At 40.2% G+C, this 13,775-nt stretch overlaps 1 protein-coding gene and 1 non-coding gene across 3 annotated transcripts in view; one reads left to right on the top strand and one right to left on the bottom strand.

The window, feature by feature from the left end:
* Positions 1-10,732, bottom strand: part of LOC116844141 (protein FAM13A) — a 113,127-nt gene extending 102,395 nt beyond the window's left edge. The window contains exon 1 of one of the 2 annotated variants that reach the window (XM_032815304.1): positions 10,163-10,732. The gene's annotated coding sequence lies outside the window, so the exon portion shown is untranslated. Of the gene's footprint in view, positions 1-115; positions 263-10,162 lie in introns of those variants that run through there. The other variant, XM_032815305.1, reaches the window with a different exon arrangement.
* A 1,306-nt stretch (positions 10,733-12,038) lies between these two features.
* Trnaa-agc lies at positions 12,039-12,111 on the top strand. The gene has a single exon. It is a non-coding gene; the product is annotated as a tRNA-Ala (tRNA).
* Positions 12,112-13,775: the final 1,664 nt, after the last annotated feature.

Here is a 13,775-nt window from a genome sequence, read left to right as displayed (position 1 = left end):
GAATCGAGGACGCGCTCGATGCGGCTGAGCAGGAAGAGGAGCAGGAGATGGACGAGAGGAAGAGCACTCAGGACGCACAACGGGTACAACGCGGGTGCCGTCTCGGGGTCCGTACCTGATGCTGCGCGAAACCAGGCAGGTCATGACGACCTGGAGAGGATGCTGATCGCGACACGGACGCCACACAAGTGAAACTGAGTCTCCGCGATCCTCGGTGACCCTCTCTTGCCCTCTCTCTCTCTCTCCATCTCTCTTCGCCACCCCTTCTCGCAACCCCCGACCGCCTCACTAGCGCCCGAGCACGCCGTCGCTATCACCACCACCACCACTACCACCGCCGCCGCCGCCGCCGCCGCTCCCCGGTGGTGGGAATCGAGGCAACGCGAATTCCGCGACGGAACCAGGAATACGTCCGGCCGAATTTTCTCGATCGCGTATACGGAGCCCGCGGATCCAGACGCCGGGATGGCCGATCGTTCTGGGTATTGGAAGGCGCAAAGAGAGAGGGCGGCCTGGCCTGTAAAATTGGCCAGGGCTCGCGAGGCTGGCGTTTAAAGAGCCCGGAAGGGTGGCGTGAAAATTGGCCGGGGATTGCGAAATTTGAATTGATATTAAAAAAGCCACAGGGGTGAAACGAAAATCCTATCCTCGTGAGTTGGGAGTTAACGAGTTGGGTGGGAGGGGATGTGGAGGGGATTAACCGGAAACTGGGAGATCAAAAGGCTACGATGAGACGACAGTGTTTGCGAATATAATGACAACGAAATGTTGTACGCATAAATTGTGCTCGGTCCCTGGCAATGTCCGCATTAGAGGCCTTACGTTCGATTCGGAGAATGAAACGATTCGTCAGCAAAGTCTGCAACTCTCCAGCGGCTGGTATAACGATTCCATAAGATTTGGATAATTAAACGGAGACACGTTAAGATGAGCGACGAAATTTCATTAGTCGCTCTTGGATGTGATATTTCTGGCGAGAGGGTTTCCAAAAACAGAAACTCAAGCTCAATAATGAAAGCCGAATTCTCCCAATATGGCATATCACGACGTACCACTAAGTGATCCGTTTTGTCACTCATCCTTGCCTCAAGTAACCTACCACTTGCGAGAATAGCGACGTAGTTGCTCGATACTCGGCGTGAAGATCGCGAGCAGTTAACAGATTCGCAGGATCCGCGTGCGCGTCGCCGCGTGGCTCACCCTACTCGCACCTCGATTTTCATTTTAACTCCGCGACCGCTCGCTCCTGTCCCATCATAAAAATATACCATCGCCATGAACGCACGCGAAAGAAAAAAAAGAGCCACGAGACAGGACGACGTCCAGTACGCACCGCTATCCACTTCCCTTACCACCTCTATCAACCCCTTTCGCTCCCTCTCTCTTTCGCGCCCGATATCGTACATCTTGTCCCTCCTCCCCCTCTAAGCGTCCCGCTTCCAGCAGCAGCATCCATCCCCTCCACCTGGGATCTCCTCCGAACTCAACCCCTCCCTATCCACGCGAACCCCTTTGGCAGCAGAGATCGCGTGCGCGAGGGCGCATGCACTACCCTCGAGGAATCAATAGACCGTCCCGGTCACGTGAATCCGCGAGGTAGAGAGGCGGGAAGACGAAGGGGTTGGAAGGTAGGGGAAGGAGAGAGTCCGAGCATCTAAGCGAGCCGCAGGAGGGAGAGGGCTACGATGGCGGGGAAGGGTGGGTGGCGAGAGGGGGGCCGCTGGACGACTCTGGTAGACTGAGGGAGAAGGAGGGTCGCCCGAGGGTTTGTTGACGATTATATGCCGCGCGTATGTGGGTAAACAGCGACACGAGCTCGCCGCCCGATGGAAATGCATAATGTAAGCGTCGCACGAGAACGAGAAGGGACAGAGGACTCACGCGCGTAGCGTGGGCGGAGGGTTGCTTACCGGGCTCAGACTCACCCCCCCGAGACGCTGGGGGAACGGGGGACGCCCCAGAAGCGTCCGCGTTCAACCGATTATACGTTTTGCGCGTCGGAAGTGATTTTGCGCGGCTAAAAGGCGCACCGACAAGCGCGCGCCCGTTAAGTTAGACCGGTCGCTATTTCGAGTTCGCTTAATGGACATGTGAAATATTACAGCTTGAAATAATACATAAAACACGCGTAAAGTATGCAATTTTCAAGCTGCAATACACACGAAAGCGCGGTATTTCGCGTTCTGTAGACGGGAGTAGAGCGTATGAATATTTTGCTTGAATTGGTCGCTCGAATTTATTAGCCTTTTCATTGGAAGTGTATTTTCTCAGCAGCGCGCGCTGTGCGTTTTGCGCTTGATACGTGCTTTGCGGTATTTTAAGTAAATATTTGCGGACTGGAAAATCGCGAGAAAATTAGATATTGCACATAGCAGCAGGAAACATCATTTCTGCGCACTCTGCTAAAATAAATCAAAAGTATATAGAGCAAGGCAACCATAAAGACACAAAAAGTCTTTTTTAAAATATTTACTGTAGCTCGACACTCGCAATTTTCCTTGTGCTTTCACCATTGAAGTCATGCATGAAATCTGATTTAATTTAACGAGACGGGAATAGAATCGCGTATTTTGATCAAACACATCTTTTGACAAACAAAGACAACATATCTAGCCAACGCTATTTAGCCAACAATATTTAACGATTAGATTTGTACAAACGTATACACAGAGTAGACATGAAAGTCGCGATATTCTTGCCGACTTATAGAGACAATTTCACAACAAAAATAGCTATAGAATTTTGTAACCGAGGAATATATCGACATTCTGTCTTAATTTATTATTCTCCTCACGTTCCATTATTTATATCTTTATCTATACTTCGAAAACTGAAATCTGTGTTACTAATATATTGTGTGCTTTAACACATATATTCTGAGTTTATTCTTGCATGGCTAGAAAATACGGGAAAATTGAAAACAATTTGATGTGAAATGGAAATCTATATTTCTTCCATATATAAACTCGTCGGCAAATCTAGAACAAACTCCTCTTGAAAATATTTCACGAATTTCCAACAATAGCTCCATCCCTCTTGTCAACTCCTACTTGAGTTACATGCAGAAAAATCTCATTCTACTGCTGAGAAAAGTGCTTATTCAATTATTCAGTTTCCTTCTTTTAAGTAATAGCTATCTTTAAGAAAATATTTTCTTGATAACGATCTTAAAAATATACTCATCACAAATTTTAAAATAACCCATTGTCACGTAGAATAAGAGAAAAAATTATTCTCTTCACAAGAATATTCATAAAATAACTTTATAATATATTATGTATTCTATATGTATTATGTATTATATATATTACACAGGGTGTTTCCTCTAACTCGACCATTTAAAATATCTCCGTTGTTCTTGATGATACGGGAAAATACTACAGGGTAAACTTGTTCGATTGGAAGGGACACATATTATGACGAGCGAAAAATTGTTCATAGTTTTTGAGATTTCGAGGTCATCGCGATTTTTTTTAAATGGAATAGCCCATATATTATTACATATTCTTCTAGCTTATCTGGAGAGCTTTCCAAAACACTATAATAAAATATTTTTTTCGTTAAGAACTTTTCGAGTAATAACACTTGAAATTCCCAGCACTTTGACATAGAATATAAATATCTCGTAAAATGTTCATCTTTCGATTATTTTGCCTTAATGCTTTTTTGCACAGAATAATGAGACAAATTAATTGTCTTAAAAAAGCACAAAAAAATTTTTATATATTTATTATGTAAAAAATTTTTTGTTTTTTTTTAAGCTAATTAATTTGTCTCATTATTCTGCGCAAAAAAGCATTAAGGCAAGATAACCGAAAGATGAATATTTTACGAGATATTTTGTATTCTATATCAAAGTGCTGGAAATTTCAAGTGTTATTACTCGAAAAGTTTTTAACGAAAAAATATTTTATTATAGTGTTTTGGAAAGCTCTCGAGATAAGCTATAAGAACATGTAATAATATATGGGATATTCCATTTAAAAAAATCGCGATGACCTCGAAATCTCAAAAACTATGACCTCGAGAAAAATTTTTCGCTCGTCATAATATATGTCCCTTCCAATCGAACAAGTTTTCCCTGTAATATTTTCCCGTATCATCAAAAACAACGGAGATATTTTAAATGGTCGAGTTAGAGGAAACACTCTGTATATTCATTAAATAATTTTATAATATATCATAAAATTTTAGCCAAAAAAAATACCCTTGCTAAACTCACTGGGACACAGAATGTATTTTAAGAATAAATTTGACGCTTATAGTGAACTCATGGTAGACTTGCGGATGTATAAACTTATGGAAGGCTTAAAACAAGTGACGTTTACTCAAATGCAGTATGCACATTTTTCTGTATATACAAAAGTGTGGTAGAGAATCACGAGGTGAAACTCGCCGCGCGCAAAGTACATGGGATTTTTTGCTTCGTCATGCCCGACAAGAACACCTCTCATGGTGCTTTAAAATTAAGACATAAATCTCGCGCATGATCGTGGGATAGGGGGGGGGGATGCAAGGTCCGACACCATCGATTGCGAGGCCCAAGGTGCGTACTTTCGCAAGGGGATGCGTGACCTTCAACTTCACGGATCCTTTCCCGTAGGAAGGGATTCCGACCCGCCCTACTCGTCCTCGAGACCCCATTAAGCCAACGAATCCCATGAATGGAATAGTGGTTTCACCCTCTCCCCGTTCCTCTGGAATTTTATTTACGCTACGACGTCTCTCCGCGTCGTGTAATATTTCCCAGGGCTTTATCACCTTCCTCGTTCTTCATTTTATTTTTCGATTTTCAGGCTTGCGAATTGCGGAACGTAAACAGCTTATCAAAATTTGACGTCTTACTATTGCTAGCACGTCGAGATATCGAGGCGAATTTCGTCGAATTCTCGCCATGTCACGTTAATTTTCGCCACTACTCGGCGATGTCGCCCGTCAAACTGGCACATCTTCTTATGCGAATAATTGCGAAAGAACGACTAATACGTCATTGTATTCATTAAGTAACTATTAAACTTTATATTATTAATTTTATACTATAAACTTTATATTATTTTTGTTATCTAGAAAAATCTATAAATAAATATGCAGCATGTGGCTGAACTCACAACTACAAAAAATATGCAATCGGCGGGACAACCCGTTTTAGTGATCTAGGATCAAAAAACCAAAATATTTTTTAAATAATATGCTTGTAGTTGGAGGATAAACCTAAATTTTAAGCTGTGGAACGGAAGTTGCAGAAATAATAGCTGTTTAAAAATTGAATATCCAAATTTCATATCTTTCTGTTATTTTATCCTATTAAAAAAGGTATTAAGTTTGATGTATTTTTCTGATTTTTTCCGACATATTCTCCAAACTACAAGCATATTATTTAAGAAACTTTTTGGTTTTTTTATCTTTCAAGTCGCTACAACGGACGCTACCTTTCTCGTCGATTGCAGCGTGTATGTTGGCGGTATATTTTTGCGGTCGTAAGTTCGACCACATGCTACATATTTATTTATAGGTTTTCCTAAATAGAAAAAAATAGTAATATAAAGTTTAGTGGTTACTTAATTAATATACGATGTTTCAAAACATTCGTTTGATCCATTTTCCCACAATTAATTCCCAAAAACACGCTTTTTCAGAGCGTTACATTGGTCTGATTCCTTAATTCAACCAATTCTTTTTCTCCACGTATATTGCCGTATACTAACACATATGGAGTAACTAATATTTACCACGCGCTAACTAATATTTATCACGCTATGAGACACACAATCGCACGATTTAGTGCGGAGACAGCGCCAAGTTTTTATCAGTGTCGCGCTTTTTTTTTATGTCGAAACAGCCGCGTTATGAGTCGCGAGTTTCGACCAGACGATATAAAGGCTGCAAGGAATAATAAATAAATAAAACACTCACGCACACATACACATTCGTAGATGTGTTTTAAATACCACGCAGTTCCCCGCGAACTCCCATTCGCGTTTTGCGTTACGAATTCGTGAAAAACCCGGTCCTGCCGTGTCGGCACGCTTTGCCGCTTCTTGTCAGTGAATGTATTAGTGATGGGAATAGAACACGTGCGGGCAACGACCCCGTGCAACGTGGCGCATATGCACGTAACTAGCAGGCGCATGCATGCATACATGCATGCATGCATATGCACATGCCGTCGCTTGGGTAGCGGGCTTTTCATACGTGCACGTATATCGATTGCGCATGATGCCTCGCGATGCGATAATGAGGAATCCACCTCGGCCGCGGGAGATCAGTGGGAATTTGTCATTAATATTTACCGAACGCGAACATCTCTCGCGCACTCAATCATCCTCCTCGCGATTAACATTCGTAATCGTCGCCGAGGGTAGGAACGAGCGCGAAGCTAGCGACACGATAAATCATAATTTCTCCTTTTCCTTCTCTCCTTAAGGTAGTTGCATTGTGAAGCGAGTTCCATGGCAATTCGACAAAACTTGCGCTACGCGCACACCGAAATGTTGTCTAACTGTTCGTGTGATTAGAAAAAATACTGAGAGCTGATATTTGCGACTGAAGCTGACACTTTATACATGTTCTTTGAGACTAGCGCGTTATTTATCATTTTTATTTTTTATATCTTCTAAACTGCGTACAATCCCAGACAGTACAAATGTCCAAAATCAAGTCATAAGACGTCTTTAGGACATCTTTAAGACATCTTTAAGACAATATCTTATAAACTTGTCTTAAAGATATCTTAAAGACGTCTTATGACCCAATTTCGGACATTGTGCTATCTGGGATATTTCGATGAAGAACTATTATGACATTAAAGACTCTAATACGCACATATATTATACATAAAATTCAGAATTGTCGACCATTTTCAAAATTCAGTGCTGAAAAGCTCATAATATTTAAATATCTGTATATCTCTTGTTATTATCTGCATATCTTTATTATTAGATAAACTGATGCTTAAATAAAGCACGTACCAGAGAAATAAAAAATAATAGTTTTTTTTAATGTTGTATATATATACAGAGTGACTGACGTGTCTCGTGTGCATGCGTAGTTTAGGTCAGAACACAAAATTCCTCTGCTATTTCACAAGCAATCATGTAAAATTTCGAGTTACCAATTAAAGAAGATTGGTCACACGCGACAAGGCAGATGAGCTGTGATAGCGACGCCTGTAGATTAGATCAAGCTAGAAAATCCTCTACCATTTTGCAAGTGATTATTTTGAAGTAGATTTCCGAGTTATTAATTAAAGAAGATTAGCGGACGCGATCGACAGTGCACCAATATCCTTTAATTAATAACTAAAAATCTCATGTCGAGGATTTGTTTTTCGGGATTATCCTCCTTTGGATAACGCGAAAGAGTCACACCGTGACTATGGGACGAGAAAGCTTCATGGAAAGCGGATCTCGAAGTCAGAATTTCACTCTGGAGGACAATAAGATTCAACTGACCAGCTCGTAAGGACGAATACGCCGCGGCGGAGTCGAAGGAAGAGCTTTTCCGGGCGATAAGCGCGAGAAGAGTCATTAACAATCATCATGCATCGGCACGGGCGGTTGTCAATCGCCGGCGCGCGGAGTTCGCTCGTCAACGAAGTGAAAGGAATGACCAGGAACACCGCGCGCTGCAAGACTGCTGCATCCAGGTCGAAGATGCAGCCGCGGATCGGATCGATTTCACGTCTGCGAAACTGTGCCCCGCACCTCCGGAAAAGTGCACGCGGGGCGTGAAAATCGCGCGGCAATTTCCCTTCCTCCTTGACAAACGGCACGCGATGGTGACGTGTCCCGTCGACATTGAGGTCCTCTGAGCGCGATAACGCCGCGTTCGATTCGATTCGACAGATTCGATGCGTCACGTCTATCAGCTTGTGAGCAAGAACGCGTTCTGCGAACACAGTGATACGGTGTGAATGACACGCTGGGAAAAGAAAGTGTTTCGTATTTGGTGACTGTAATCGCGCGATGAAAGAGTTATTACCAGGAGAGAACTATTTTTGTAACGAATACTTTGTAACAAGTATTTGCCTAAATGTTTTATTATTATATATATAATATATGTAATTATATATTATTATATAATGTAGCATTATTTCATTTTTAATTAAATATTTAATTTTACTTTTTAAATAAAGTACTAGTTTATTATTAGTGTTAGTGATAACAATCTTATGTGCATATTGCTACTACTACTTTTTTATGAGAACGACGAGCAGTATACACTGTGAGAAAAAATATCTAAAAAATAGTGAATATTTATTTGATGGTGCTGATTTACTTAAATCTAAATTCTGTTATTTAGAAAGAGTAAACAATAGCTTTCGTGAAAAGTTAAGATTCTCTTAAGATTTAAAGAAAATGCACATTTTCTCACTTAAAAAATATTTTATATCAGTACAATATGTTATTAGTATCCACTGAATAAATATTTACTATTTCTTAGATATTTTTTTTTCAGTTGGCGAAAATAACTATAATTCTTAATGAGATTAATCACTTTTTCTCTCAGTGCAGAAAAATATTTGTGCACATTTCCCGAGAGCGATTGTTTCCCCGATTTTCCCCCATTGCCACTCGCAAAATATCAGGTCTCTTGTGTGTGACGTTCGACTTGCCTCTCTATTTTTAACATTAAGTTGGCACGGATGTCGTCGAGTCTACCACGACATCGTGTCTCGTTTTAGTCGATTCTATCAACCAATTTTTATTCATTAGTGGTGTATATATTCGGTGCGCAAAATATCCCGCTGTAAATGCATCGTTGTATGCATTAATTAAATACTGGAGCATCGAGACAAACGCGAGCCACGCGATATTATCGCGCGCGAAGCAAATGAATTTCTACAGACCGGACGAGAAAAAATCGAAAACAATTCGGATACTCAGCAGGTGGACATCGGTGACCTCTATTTCCGACGACATTTGAAAACCGGAGTGTCACTTTGATACGTTAATTAATTGCATTGATTATTCGGCGAGAAAATAAAAGCTTATGCGAATTATCTCGTAGATGGCGCACGGAACAGAGAATTCTTTTTGCACACCGTATTTGGCAGCGAACCCATCTAGATCAGAAGCGAATACATACGTTCGTTAATACGCGTTAATCAGTGTGAATAACTGACGTATTAAAATAACGCGCTGATGTGCGCAAGAAGACATTCCAAATTATCACGACGTGAGGCAATCAACGATGGAGGAGCTCTGCAACTTTTCCAATTGTACTCATGAGGCAAATGTATCGAAAAAATTGATGGTTAAATCTACATATTATACAGTAGTAAGTTTGTTGTTATATTGATGCAGCAACAGACTTACTAAAAGTAATATTCATAGCAAATTAGGTTACTTGCACTAGTGCGCACTCAGTGCGCACTAAGTCTTGTTCATATGTTATTATATTTCAAGATTGCCTTAAATAAATTTTCAAATATTTTTAACCAGTAATATAATATACAACATCCATACGAATCATTTTATTATCTAAAATATTTTTAAATATGTACTTAAGACACGATCATAAATATAAGAATGTACTGTAAACAAGTCTTAGCAAGCACTCAATGCGCACCAATGCAAGCTACCGAATTTGCTATCAGATTTCTATATTGCATTTTACACGATATACTGTTTCGAGCAAATTTTGATCATTCTTTTCCTATTTCTCTCGTATTTCTATTTTGTCGTTATGTATCAAACATGAGTGCCGTACAAATCATAATGGACGCAACTTTTAGTTCAAATCAGCTAACGGAATTGCTGTAAAATTTACACGTACACCTGTTTGTTCGCGCGATGTTTTTCTTAAATATTGCGGAGAGAGACTCGACCACGGCGAACGCTGCCGCCGCCACGAGTGGAACGCAACATCGATCTACCAGACTGTACATCCCGTGTGTGAATCTGTACGTGTGTGTAACGCGTATATGTCTCGTACACACTTGTCGCACGATTTCCAGCAACACGATACATACACAATAGATCTGTTCTTTTCAGCTGAATCGCCTGAATTGGTGCAATATATTGCAATAAAACAAAATATATTCGTCTCGCTCTAACTTACTGTACCAGTGTATGTGCACCAGACAGTCGGACAGTCCGGCCAAAAAGAACAGACCTAATATCTAAGAACGTGTGTTTGCGATATTCATCTGTGTACTCACAGTGTCACCGGTCAACGGCCGTATGGACGGACGGATACCCGGAGCGTCGTCGATCCGCAGAGCAGCAACACACTCGACACACACGCGTCCTCTCCCGATGCTTCTCTCTCCTCCTTCTTCTTCAGCAGCGACGTAGATTCCGCGAGGACGCGGATCGACCGCGACGGTGGTCGGCGAGGTCGCGCGCCGTCAGCTCCATCATCTGCGGCGGCACATCGCCGTCGGTGCCGGGTACTGATCGATAACTGGACGAAAGAGAATACGACGCCGGAGGACGAGGACGGGCACGACGACGACGACGACGACAATGACAGCTGCGACGAGGAACGCCGAAAGTATCTTCTCACGGCGACGCGACACTTGATCGAGGATCAGATTCTATTCCCGCACGAGGTTCCGATCGGAGAACCGGAAGACAACGACCGTATAAAAGAGCGAACGCGTACGTATGTGCGTGCCGCACACGATTCCGCGACTCCGCCGAATGCCACGAGTCAAAGCGTGATATGCAACGCGCGTGCCGGCGCGACAGCGTGATCCGCCATATTGTTGCATTCGCGCGTTTAAAGGGGATCGACCCGAGCCGAGGTAGAAAGAGACAGAGAGACAGAAAGAGAGAAAGAGAGAGAGAGAGAGAGAGAGAGAGTGAGAAAGGGAGAGATGGCGAACGGTGCTCCTTTGGCTGCGTTCCGATATTCACTACCAATACTGAAACAGTACAGTTCATGTCGCGTACACTATAGATTTTCAGTACTGGCAGCGAATATCGGAACGCAGCCTTTATCGACACTAGATATGTCGAGATGTTGAAAGAAAATATCGTGTTTAAATATATTGAGTGGAATATCGAATAGTTTCCTCTTTTTTTACTTTTAATAAATGCTATAAGAAATCTTTATTGCAATACTCCATTTTTTAACACAATGAAGATTGAGAAAAGAAATATTTTATTGTTGTATTGAAATTAAGATTCATTAAAGTGGAAATATTTATAATTATATAAAACCTTGAAACATTGCGCGTGTATTGTAAAGCTATGTGGTAGCATCGCACAGAAGTATATAAATAAAAAACAGAAATTCAGATTTAAAAATAAATTAGCAATTGATAAAGGACAGTTACGTTTTCAAGAGTGCTTGACGGTAATTGATCAATTGACTTACTGATAAATTTTGCTATGTACGCAATTCCATGATCCTAACCGTACCGAGAAGAAAATATTTAAATTTATTTCTTGGGATGAAAATTTATCTTTTTCACAGAGATAAACTTTATTTCATAGAAATAACGTGCTGACGAAAATTATGTGCCACTTCTGAATAAAGATAAATATAGATAAAAAAGTCGCCTGATGATCAATAAATAATCGTATAATAAATGATGAAATAAGTCTGTTTTGTCTGCATGTCTCATTTCACCACTTATTATACGACTATTAATTAATTATAAGAGGAAAGGGATACCTTTCGAACAATTTTACAAGTATACTCAAATAATCTTAAGTACTCTTTCGTTCATATTTATTTTTATTCAGAAATAGCATGTAACTTTCAGTTTCATGTTGTCCTTCATTCCTGACGATCATTAAATTCTTGAAATTTTATGTGATAATTTAAAAAATGGTAAAGGATCGTTTTAATTCACAGATTTATATATTTTATTGCCTGCAAACCAATATTGGCGTGTCTTACGTCAGATTCAGTATACCACTTAAAATTGTATATAATCATACAATTAAAGCACATATGTACATATAACTGAGCGCGAGCATGGCGTGGCAGACAGCGCACTGGTCTGCTATGCTAGAGGTCATCCCGGGTTCGATTCCAGGCAGAGCTAGGAATTTTCATACGTGAGGAGTGTCGTGAGCGTGAAGTGTCAGGTAGCTCAGTGGTTTAGAGCAGTCGCCCAGCAAGCGAAAGACCCGGGTTCGAGTCCCGGCCTAGCAGCAGGACCGCGCTCTCGATATTTTTCTCTTTCTGGAACGAAAAAGATCTCGAACGCACGGCGTCCCGCCGCCACCTAGTATACCCTCCTCCTTCTATGGTGGCTCGTGTCTCCTTTTCGGAGGTCTTAGCAAGTGGTATTAATTAAATTAAATGGTATTAATTATATACGTTTACTCAGAGTGAAATGTGTGAAGTATTTTATCATTGCCACGGAAAGTATCCTTGCCACGAAAATCTCTCAAACAAAACTTGCCGTCCGGAATCAGCGTTAAACTGTGTAGGTCCCGTATGCCTGAGTATAATCTGCGCACCACAATGAAAGAGAGAGATAGATAGGCCAAGGTCCTCACTAGGACTGTCGCGCCATTGATGATGATGATATGATAAAACACAAGTTCCTATACACATTTCACTCTGAGTAAATGTATAATTAATTTAATTTTGCACTTACTTTTAGAAGAATATTCTTTATTACTGCTACATTGCATAGTTTCACAATATTCAATTAAGATAAAATTGTTATCCCGGAGAAATGTTTCAATTTTTTGTAGTGTCATTCTTTAATATTTTGCTTCTTCCATTTTCATACCAAGGTCAGTTGCTAAAAACATGAAAAAATTAATAAAGTAATATCTAGGTGCAAGAAAAGTAACATATTTGAATTATTATTATATTATAATTAAATTATATTATAATTATCATATTTGAATTATTATTATATTATACTACAATTACTATAATAATTATTATGATTAAATATAACAGTAACAAATACATTATCTTTATAATCTTTGAGGATATATACATATGTGTATGTGTGTGTGTGTGTGTGTGTAAGATACATATAGTACGAGTTTTGAATACATAAAATTACCATAAATAATAAACTACCAGCTCTATATAATATATATCCCCGTTTGTCGATATTATTATTTATGTTTTTGTAAAGTATCTTCTAATGAGCAAGTTATATTTGTGTCATATAAATACTCAGAATAAATACTATTCTCATCCTTTTAATACATTAAAAAGTGTATACACAAACTTCTATATAATACGTAGATTGTTATCAAGTATGCTCAAACACGATGCACAAGTAAGTTCTGCCGCCATAACCCAGAAAGGCAAAATCAGCATATATAGGAAAAAAGAGCAAGAAGAGTGAAACAAAGAATTCAAGACTTAAAGAGCGTATAGTATAAACGGAAGAGCTCATAATATTATGAGCTTCTTGGTTTCCAAGTTGATCGATTAGAATGAAACAATTGATATATGTGCTTTTCCGAAATATGGCTGCCATCTCCACCACCATTTGCGCCTCATTTCAATTTTTCAACCTGCTGTCGTGTACCTGCTGTCTGTATTATATAAAGAGTCTAACGCAAGATACGTGAATGCACACGTGCTGGTAAAACTCATCAATTTGTGTAAAAGATCCGTTTTACCATTTTTCAAACAATTACATAAAATTTCGAGAAATTAGTGAAAGAGGGTTAGCGAGTCAGTGCGTGCAATGCTGTTGGACGAGATCTGTAAATACGATCTCATCGAAAATGGCTGAGACTTGCGACTATTCTCTAGCGACACGATGCAATACGTCGAGAAACAATGGCTACGTTCAGCAGAAAAAGGAGCTTAGTAAGCACTTTTCGCTACGTTGGCAG

This window comes from Odontomachus brunneus, unplaced genomic scaffold (assembly GCF_010583005.1).
Source record: "Odontomachus brunneus isolate Ranch 3 - 2012 unplaced genomic scaffold, Obru_v1 Obru_scaffold_039, whole genome shotgun sequence".
Lineage (NCBI taxonomy): Eukaryota > Metazoa > Arthropoda > Insecta > Hymenoptera > Formicidae > Odontomachus > Odontomachus brunneus.
Note: the sequence above shows the minus strand (reverse complement) of the source record. Positions and strands in the feature narration are given on the sequence as shown.